The sequence below is a fragment of the Setaria viridis genome, chromosome 5, assembly GCF_005286985.2.
Source record: "Setaria viridis chromosome 5, Setaria_viridis_v4.0, whole genome shotgun sequence".
Classification (NCBI taxonomy): domain Eukaryota; kingdom Viridiplantae; phylum Streptophyta; class Magnoliopsida; order Poales; family Poaceae; genus Setaria; species Setaria viridis.
The window spans coordinates 3,082,548-3,093,141 of record NC_048267.2 but is presented as its reverse complement, the minus strand read 5'-3'; the positions used below and the strand labels follow the sequence as shown (position 1 = coordinate 3,093,141).

The 10,594-nt window shown below is 48.5% G+C and overlaps 1 long non-coding RNA gene across 1 annotated transcript; it reads left to right on the top strand.

The window, feature by feature from the left end:
• The first annotated feature begins 328 nt into the window (after window positions 1-328).
• Window positions 329-2,558, top strand: LOC117854413 (uncharacterized). Its single transcript, XR_004640301.2, has 3 exons — window positions 329-1,026; window positions 1,611-1,659; window positions 2,091-2,558. It is a non-coding gene; the product is annotated as an uncharacterized lncRNA (long non-coding RNA).
• Window positions 2,559-10,594: the final 8,036 nt, after the last annotated feature.

The window sequence follows — 10,594 nt, the reverse complement described above, 5'->3', positions numbered from 1 at the left end:
TGCCCTCTGTTGGGCTAAGTGCTATGGGAAGCGGTCCTATTGGGGACCTCAGGTCTATGGACCCATCACATATTTTTCCTTATAACACTATAGATTTTTAAGGAACTGTTAGTTGGTATTTCAAGTTGTACCGAGCAATCATTCGTTGGAATAAACATTTGGATTTTACATTGAATCATCGGTCGGCACAACCTAATTTATACATCGAACCGTACATCGGTATACATTACCAAGGCCCATTTAAATTCGCGTACTTTCAGCCCATTCTCGCGTGCAAAATTTGCCCAACAGATCCACCAGTCAGTGTGAAGTCCAACCCTAGGTTCACCTCTTTCTCGCTCCCGGTCACCCGCCACCACTCCCATCGATCTCCGTCTCCCTCGCGTGCTCCTCTCCCCCAAATCTCCGCCCGGCGCGCTGCCAAATCCCCTCCCGCGCTCGTTGCTCTCCCAAAAATCCCCTCTATGCGCTCGTACCTCTCCCAAATTCCCTCCTCCACGCGCTGCATCTCCCCCAAAATCCCGCATTGTGCCTCCACCACAGACTCAAAATCCCACCACCGCCACCCGCCCCCCTCCACCACCGATTTTTCCGGTGCCCACCGCCACCACCAGCTTGTCTCCACCACATGAATCCCCAACCTACAGGCGCGACATGGCTCGCAGCTCCAGCACAGCGTGACACGGCCTTGACCTGCAGCGCAGCACCGCTCTCACCTGCAGCCCCAAGCCACTCCGCCCCTCCAGCGCCGGCACTTGCAGCCCGGCGCCGCCCCGCACCTCCATCCCAGCGCGGACACGCACCTGCAGCCCAATGCCGCTCTGCACCTACATCCCGGTGCCGCCCGGATCTACAACTAGGTGCCACCCCATCTCCGACCATGCCGGCCCCGAGGAGGACGCCGCCGATGCTCCAAGTACGCCGACCCCGAGCAGCACTACCTCGAGTCGGCCACGACAAAGAGTCTGCCTCTTCCCCAACTTGCAAGCTGCCACCCTGATCCTGCCAACACTTGTCCAACTGAAGGTTCAATCCTAGCATTCCTCTTGGTTGCTATGTGTTCATTGATATTTCACTGAGAATGATTTGTAACTATTGGATGCTCGTTTGTGATTCTGATTATTAGTCTCCTACTGCCAAGTTTGGTTCAGTGGGGATGTTGTTCCTAATAAAGGATATTGGTTGCTTAGGTTTTTGCTTGAATGGTAAAATTGAAGTATCTTGATAGCTCAGACATGAGGTATTTCTTCCTTTCATATAGTTCCTCAATCTGTATGTATGACAGCTAAGGTTTAATCCATTAACTTCTTGTGGTAAATTTTCTTTTGGTGAAAAATGGAGCAACATAGGCATTTTAAATCTCTGTAGGAGCAGAACCTGTAGCTTCAAAAATTGATTTAATACTTGCACTTCCATTATTGTATCTTGTATAAGTAGTAAAATTCATGTCAGTTGGATGGTCTAATATGAATATATTAGAGCAAGTGCACATGTAGTTCAGTTGCATGGCTAGATGAAAAGAAAATATTATTGGGTTGTATATGTTAAACATATTTTACTGTTGTCTCCATTTCTTGATAATATATACCTCATACGTACTATCTCTGCAGGAACAGAACCTATAGCTACAAGCATCAAAATCCTTCCAGGGTACTGCAGGTATTTATTTTGAATTCTGCTTTCAACAATCCATATATAATCTGTCCAGGTTCAATGTTTTCCTTAACTTATTAACAAAATGTGTTGGCTAGTATATAAACTAAAGATGAACATATGAACAAAATAGCAACTTTTTGTTTGCCCAAGGTCTTGTCCTGTGCTAATCAAGATAGGTGATGCTCTACTGAACATAAGTGAAAAACTACACTATTATGCTCAGTTAGGTGCTGCTCTAATGAATAAACAATCAGGATCACCTGTGATGAGCATTGATCTGAACAGAATAGCAACTTTTTATTTGCCCAAGGTCTTGTAGTGTGCTAATTAAGATAAGTATGACACTGATAGCATTTTAAGTGATTGTATGACATTTCCTTTTTCTATTATTTTTCTGGAAATTGTCACTGATTCCATGCCATATTGACTTTCAGGCAGTTCTGGAAGAAATGCTAGGAGGGTCCCTTGAAGCCGGTTGCAAGTGTTCATGATTTTTGTGTTGTTTTGGAGTCCGTGGAGATGAAATATTTTGCACTCAACCTAAATCGCTGCGAGCTTGGTTGTATCGCTACAAGCTTGCTGGTTGTAGTGAATTGTGGTATTTTGGTCGATCTCAAATGGTAGATGTAGACTTCATGCTGGCTGTTGTTAGATGTGGACCTAAATGGCTGCGAGCTTGGTTGTATGGCTGTTTTGCTCGTAGATGCAGACTTCATGCTGGCTGTGAGCTTTGCTGATTAGTCTGGATTACTATTCTTGACTGTGAGCTAGCTTTGTTGCTCAGTTAGTTTGATGCACAATGTGACATTGTTGGCCGGACTTATGGATGACTTAATATCATGTATGGATGACTTAATACCAATGGTACATGCTTTTCAATGAATCGATGTAATATGTTCCCACTCTGCTGGTCTTGTGATGCCTGTGTAAGCACTGTGTAAGCACTGGTGATAGAACAATTTTCAGGCAATTTCATACAGAAACATGTAAATATATGTTGTGTTCAGTTCAATAGATCTCATTGGATTGTTGGTCGTTATTTCAATAGTGTGCATTGGACTGTTGGTTGGTATAAATGCATTGGTCGGTATAGGTATCAACCCCACTTATAACTGGCGTCGTGTAACATCCTGGATTTTTTCGGATGTTATTGTTTGAAAAAATATAGGTTTTTTAAAAAAAATTCATGCTTGATGTGTTTGTCCAAAATCATAAGGCTGCCTTTTTGTGTTCTCCTACCATTCCTAGTAACAAATTAATTAAAATTGCTTTGTATGCTAAGGAATATCTCCATAATAGTGTGATTTGCTTCTTAAATTGGTTTATCGGTTCTTTGATTGTGGTTTATATTTGAATTCTAAATTCAAATATAAATCTAAAGCTAACTAAATTAATTACCCTCTCTAACTTGGACCCTCAGCCGCTAACGAGACTAACTTCCTAAACTAGCTAACACCACCCGGACCTTAAAGCTAGCTCGTCAATCGTTTGTCTCAGACCCAACTAAATCACCTGGCGGCTCTTTAACCTGCTAACTCGGTCGAACCGCTAACTTTCCCGGTCTGATCTTTTTAAAGTGCACTGGAATTTCTTAAATGGATTATGAAAGTATTTTCCAACTTTTCAAATTAATTGCTTGCTAAATTGATTTGATTTCGAAAAATAAACTAATTCATTTGTTCCAAGTTTATAAAATAAATCGTGGATCTAATTTTCTTTGGCCCAAATCCTAAGCCCATCTAAGAGCCCACCTAAAAGCCCATCTAAAAGCCCACTAACCTACCCCTACCCCTAACCCTAACCCCCTTCTATAAATAATCTTCATTTCTCTCCCATCTCTCCTCCTTTCCTTCTTGCGCCGCCACACCCTGCTCCTTTCTTTCTTCTCCCGCAGGATGCAAACGGGGCAGCAGAGCAGCACAAGCCAGCGCTGCCGGCCCTTCGTGCTTGGGCGCCGCTCGCACCTGGCCTCTCCTGTGCGCCCACGCCCTCCGCTTACCCCTGTGTCTCTCACCCCGCCGCTGTGGCCCACTGGCCTGCGCCGCCACCTGTGCGCCTTGGCTCGCCGCCCCACACGCACCACCACACCCGACGCTGGCCGCCCGTCCCGCGCGCCCGTCGCTGCGCGCCTGATCCGCTCGCACTGGCGCCGTGCCTCACCTGCGCCACTCGACGCCGAGCGCCTGGTCCACCTATGCACCGGCCCCTACGCGTGCCTCCGCCGCCTAGCCGCGTCCGCCCCCTGTGCCCGGCGCCTAGCCCGCCCCCTGTGCCCGGCGCCTAGCCCGCCCCCGTCGCCGCCGCAGTGCACCCCTGGGGTGCGCCTGGCCTCGCTTGCACCGCGCCCCAGCTCGTCTGGACCACACCACCCCGCGTGCGTTGCTCGCCCTGGCCACGTGCACCACTCGTCCCTGCGTGCACCCATTGCCGTCCAGTGCCGCCGGCCGAAGGAGTCGTCGACCGGGGAAACCGCGCCGCCCGTCGCCGTCCGTGGACTAGAAGGAGGAGGCTTGGAGCTACGCCGTCGCCGCCAAGAGAACCGTGAGCCGTCCCTGCCTCACCTCGCCACGGCCTCAACACCTCCCTGCATCGGCCTCCACCTCTCCTTCAACGTGTGTGTTCGATGAAATGTCCTAACCGGCCTGTCAAGCCTCTAGGTGAGCAAAGCTTCCGCCTTGCTGTCCCTATGTGTGCCGGCCTTCGTGCCGAGGAGTAGCACCACTACGCAGCAGCCCCGCCTTGTGAGCCGGTCTTCGAGACGTGCCCCTTTTCCTGCAGGTGCCGCTTGCCTAAGCCACCACCATCGAATCTTGCAGCTACGCGCTGCCACATACTCGTGTAGTCGAGCGCTCGCGCATGTGGTGTAGCTGTGTCACGGTTGTGGAACACCACGTCTCCGCACACGCGCACCTAGCCTTGTCCGTGCTCCAGTGATCCATCTGCGTGCTAGCTGGCAGTGTGCCCTGCTCAAACCTGTAGGGCTCGTTGGTGTTCAAGCCAAAAACCTTGCAAGCTGTGGCATTATCTGCCTGCTTCTGCTTTCGTAGGCTATGCGTGTTCTAACTCCACCATGACCCTTAGCCATGCTTGCCTGTGCGTAGCATGCTGCTCGTGTCCAGCTTTCGACCTCGCTGCAAACTCGGGACACCGAGAGCTTGCGCACGCTACCGGTTGCACTCACCCCGAGATGGTATAGGTGTACACACTCTGCAGAGTTAAAACTATATGTATAGCCGCGTCCTCGATCATGGACACCCCGTTGATATTGTGACTCTCCATTGTTTTGGGATTTCTACCTCCCCTTTTAGATGCTGAGTGTGGTGAGCCACAACTACAGTCGGGGAGAGGAGAAGCGGCTCCCTTCGGCCTCGTGGATCCGGCTGTAGTTGTTGAGAGGCAAAGAGAGGGAGTCTTCACCTCGCCCCTAGTTGGAGATAGGATGGTGTTAGGGACCCTGTCACGACAGGTGTACCCAATGTGATTCAGAGAATTGGGATGGGGGATATGAAGATTTTTTTCTTTATACTTGCTGCTGCATAGGAAAAACCAAGCCTACTCCTTGACTATTTTTGCCCCTTAGCATTAGGCCACTTAAAGCTTGCATATGGATGGTGACATGGATCTGTCCTATTCCTTGGGGACAGTTCGTGAGTGTGCACGTATGGACTTGGAGAGGGAGTCTGATCATGAAGACCTCATGAAGGAAGGGTCGCGTTCTTTCGCTCAAGGATGCTTGTGGGAAGATGGAGTAGACTGAAGATGAAGATTTGAAGCCCTAGTTTCCGCTGTTGTATGAGTTTTATTTGTCGTTTAGCCCAAGGGCCTGTATCATATTCGTATTCCGAGATGTTTTGGATGTAAATTTCAAATGTTGTACTCTGGGCCTGTTCGCTTCAGCTTATTCAGCCGGCTTATAAGCTGAAGCGAACAGGGCCTCTGATTTTGTTGTATGGATGTGATATTGAGCTAAAATAAGTTCTGTACGGGATAGCTACTAATCCAAAAACTATCACGAAGGGTACAGGATTCGAGTTTTCAGAGTACAAAAATCCGGGTCATTTTAGGTCGGCACAACTCTATACAGCCGATGATTCGTCCTTGCAATGATCTATATCAACTATAACGTAGTTGGCCCTGAGGGGCTGAGGGAGTGTTTGGCAGCACTTCACTCCAGAGAAAATAGCTCCACTCCACCAACTCCACGAAATTCCCTGCCAAACACGTCCAGCTCTAGAAAAAATGTGGAGTTAGGGGCTAGATACACGTTTTTTGTGGAGCACCCCTTGAGGTGTGTCGGGCATACATCCTCGGACCCACCAAAAGTTCTATATGGACCCACACAAGGAGATGTTACTCAAAACGTACTAGGACATGGAGACTATGGTACAGGGTAGCGTAGACTACATGGACTCCCGGAGACTAGACACAAGACAAGGAAACTACTCTTCCGAGTTGGAGTAGTACTCTGTAGTCGTATCCGACTAGTACTCTTTGTAAAATAACTACACTATAACCTTGCTCCCCCAATATATAAGGGCGAGCAGGGACCCCCTCAAGACAAGTTTAATCTAACACAAGCAAACAACACACAGGACGTATGGTATTACGCGATCTAGAGGTCCGAATCTGTCTAAATCGTGTGCCTATGTGACCATCGAGTTCTTGATTTTGGCAACACCCACCAACCAAAACTCTCCTCGGGTACTCCCTTGGCAGGTTGCTGGGTTAAAACACCGACAACTGGCGTGCTAGGTAGGGGCAGTCGCCAAAATTCTCTATGAGAATTCGATGGCTTGGGTCATCATCAAGTCTACATTCGCGTTCAAAGCCGGCGCAACGTTCATCTTCGGCTCCTGGGTCTACATCGCTGATGGCGATGGAAGCTTCCACCACCATATTGCGGAGGCTTCAAACAAGAAACATCTCGATATCAACCGTCGTCGACAAGCTACGGAGGATTTCATCGAGAGATTCAACAAAATTTTCAATCTAACAAACAACGAGCTCGAGTACAACTCGGACTCTACAACAACTCGGACTAGTTCCCACGAGCAGGCAACCCAGCCATCATGTGAACCGGATACAACTCCGAGCCCATTCCCGTTTGGACTCCGAAACGCGACCCTGGTTCATCAAGTAACTCTCTCCAAAACACAGTCCGGATTGGAGGGAATTGAGAACCATGACCACGACCACTACTCGGATTCCGTTGAGGAAATTCCTTTATCAGGTCCATAGCAGGGCCTCATAATCACGTCGACACCACAAGGCAGATTCATCTACTGGCCAGGTATGAAGCCATCCTTCCTTGCCTAGGACAACGAGTCACGCCTTATCACCCACTTGGATATCCTTCCATACTAAAAAGGCACTCTATTATCACCAGTCCGTGAAGAAGATGGTTCCACTGAAGTCATCACCTCAAGCTCAGGAAGCTACTTCCCAAACAGAGAACTCTTTGCTGTCGTCTCACCAGCTGATGGAGGAGCCAGCGACCAACGTCAACTAGAGAGAACTCCTCGTTAGGAACATCACCCGGATGAAGTCTCTCAGGACGAACTCTCTGCCAACGCCCTCGCAGAAGAAATTGAAGGCCAAAGATCCAGGCGACGTGCGAGAAACATGCAGAGGGTGGAAAGGCGTCAATAGCTAGCTATATAGCTCCTAATCATAAACCTTGACAAGGCATTTGAGACAGTACAAACACAACAACATAATACGCCACTCGCCACTATCGCCTCAATTGACCTCATTACCCACGCTATGCCTCAAGACAAGTCTAGCACTCTGATATCTCAACTAGCAAAGCATGCCTACACACTACGCGACAAAGCAAACCCAATCTCTTCAGTATCCCATGTATTATCAGTACGAAGCGAGTATAGTAACAGCAGAAATCGTGCAAGACCATCAGCTCAGCCAAGGGAAGACCCAAGGCAGAACCGCGGTACAATTGGAAGCCCGTGGTAGAATCGTAATGTACCCGAAGCCCCAAGGCAAAATAGAGACATACATTAGGGTAGTCGACAGGCTCTGCGGGAGGCCGTCGCTACCACAGAACTGATCCGGAAGCCCTACCCAGTGTCGTAGATCTCTGATGCATGATAAATGAGAATCGTGATGCACGTAGCATCATCAACAACCTGCGACGCGAATGAGAAGTCGACGGCGATAACAGGGGTGATGATAGCGATCACTTTCTCGCCTTCACAAGATGGATTAGAGACACTATTATACCAGAAAAATTCAAGCCTCTGGGTATCTCCAAGTATGATGGCAAGCAAGACCCAGTTTAGTGGCTCCGGTGTTACTCTTTAGTAGTCCAAGCCACAGGGGGTACTGTTGATACAAAGGTTGTCTACTTCCCCGTATGCATGGGAAATGCACCACTGACCTGGCAAGACTTGAAGCAAGCCTTTACCAGCAACTACGCAGGGGCAATGCAGCGCCCTAGTAACATAATAGACTTGGTACGAGTCAAGTAGCAATGAGATGAAACACTACGCAGCTATCTACGATGTTTCTTTGACAAAAAGACCACAATTGTGGACATCTCAAAATCAGACGTAATAGTCTGCTTCAAGAACGGTCTCTATGACCAACGCATGTTCCAAGACTTTGGTAGATGTCGTCCAGAGGATGTCAAGGCACTTAAGATCATGGCTCAATTATGGGCAGATGAAGAGGATAAGGAACACGAAAGGTTTGAATCAAATCGTAACCGCGGTCGTGACAACAACAATCATGACAACAACCAAGAGAGTAAGACAGGAACCGCAATGGCGACCACCAAAACAACTACTCGGGCAACCAGAATCGCAAGTGCAAGCCTGACAACACCGTGGTAGCTATGACAAATTCAAACAAGAAAGGATCCAACAAGCGTGAAGACCGGCCTATGTTCAATGAACTACCGTAAAAAATAGTGCCCATGGCACCCGCACAGCAAGCATGCTGCAATAGACTGTTATAGCCTACGCAGAGTAATGCAAGACTTGCTAGAACCCCCCAACAATAAGAACAATGACAAAGGCAAGGGCAAAGTAGATGAAGGCGAAGACGGCGAAGACAAGTCCAAACCCCGTCCAAGAGCGTCAACGTCATCTTCGGTGAAATCCCAGGCACCGCCTCTAAGCAGTCTCAGAAACTAGTACTTCGAGAGATCATGTCCATTGAGCCCGGTTCCCATTACCTTCACCAGAAAGGACCAATGGACAAACTTTTCAGAACCAGAGCAATTCCCCCTAGTCGTGGACCCAGTTGTCGCTGGCTCAAGACTCACCAAAGTACTCATCGATGGTGGCAGTGGTCTTAATGTCATTTTTGCTAAGACTCTAAGGAAGATGGGCCTTGACATTACTGATATGCTTACCCCCACGGACTCTCTGTTCTACGGGATCGTCCCTGGCAATGCAGCTATTTCGTTGGGACAAGTAGTCCTACCAGTTACTTTTGGGTCAAAGGAGCATTACCGGACAGAGTACATCCGGTTCGAGGTAGCCGATTTTGAGACTTCCTATCACGCCATCCTCGACAGACCAGCTTTGGCCAAATTCATGGCCATCCCACACTACGTGTACCTGCTATTAAAGATGCCAGGATCCAAAGGAGTCCTCTCTCTCTGTGGAGACTTGCGAAGGTCGTATGAATGCGATACCAAAGTCGTCGAGCTGGCAGCGACTACTCAAGTACCCAACTCCATGCAACAAATCTTCATTGCTTCAAAAAAGCTCACCCCGGCGGAACTCAAAATTCCAGAGAACAAGTCGGGAGTTACTAAGGTCAAGCTAGCAAGTGACGTGGACTTCAAAGCCATTGATCTTGAGACCGGTGATTCATCTAAAACGATCCTAATTGGCACAGGGCTGGATGCTAAATAGGAAAGCGCGCTCGTCAGTTTCCTTCGGTCAAACCAGGATATTTTCGCATGGAAACCGGCAGACATGCCAGGTGTGCCCAAGGAGCTAATCGAGCACTCCCTCAATGTTGATCTTAAAGCTACTCCAAAAAGATAGCGACTACGTAGATTCGCCCAGGACAGAAGAGAAGTCGTCAAGAAAGAACTAGCCAAACTACTTGCGGCAGGCTTCATAAAAGAAGTCTTCCATCCTGATTGGCTCGCCAACCCAGTCCTGCTCCACAAGAAGAACAACGACGAGTGAAGGATGTGTGTAGACTACACAGACCTCAACAAGCACTGTCCAAAGGACCCCTTCGAGCTCCCAAGAATTGATCAAGTTGTCGACTCCACAGCTGGATGCGCGCTACTCTATATTCCTCGATTGCTACTCAGGGTACCACTAGATAGCTCTCAAGGAAGAAGATCAGCCTAAGACTGCATTCATCACCCCTTTCGAAGCATTTTACTACAAGACGATGTCCTTTGGGCTGAAGAACGCAGGAGCTACCTATCAATGCGCAATTCAGATGTGCTTCGAAAAACAACTACACCGCAATGTGGAGGCGTACATGGATGACGTGGTAGTAAAAACTAGAAATCCAGACGACCTCATCGCAAACTTGGAGGAAACTTTCACAAGCCCACGAGCGTTCCGGTGGAAACTAAACCCCACTAAGTGTGTCTTTGGTGTACCATCAGGGAAACTACTCGGGTTCATCATTAGCCATAGAGGCATTGAAGCAAACTCCGAGAAGATCTTTGCCATCATCAACATGCAAGCTCCGTCCGGCATCAAGGACGTACAGAAGCTAACAGGCTGCATGGCGGTCCTAAACAGATTCATTTCAAGGCTTGGAGAACAGGGCCTCACCTTCTTCAAACTACTCAAAAGGCAAGACAAGTTCCAGTGGACAGAGGAGGTGGATAAGGCTCTGTTGCAGTTGAAAGATTTCCTGTCAAAGCCACCGATCCTCACAGCACCAACTCTAAATGAAGACTTGCTCTTATACATCGCCGCAACTACTCATGTCATAAGCA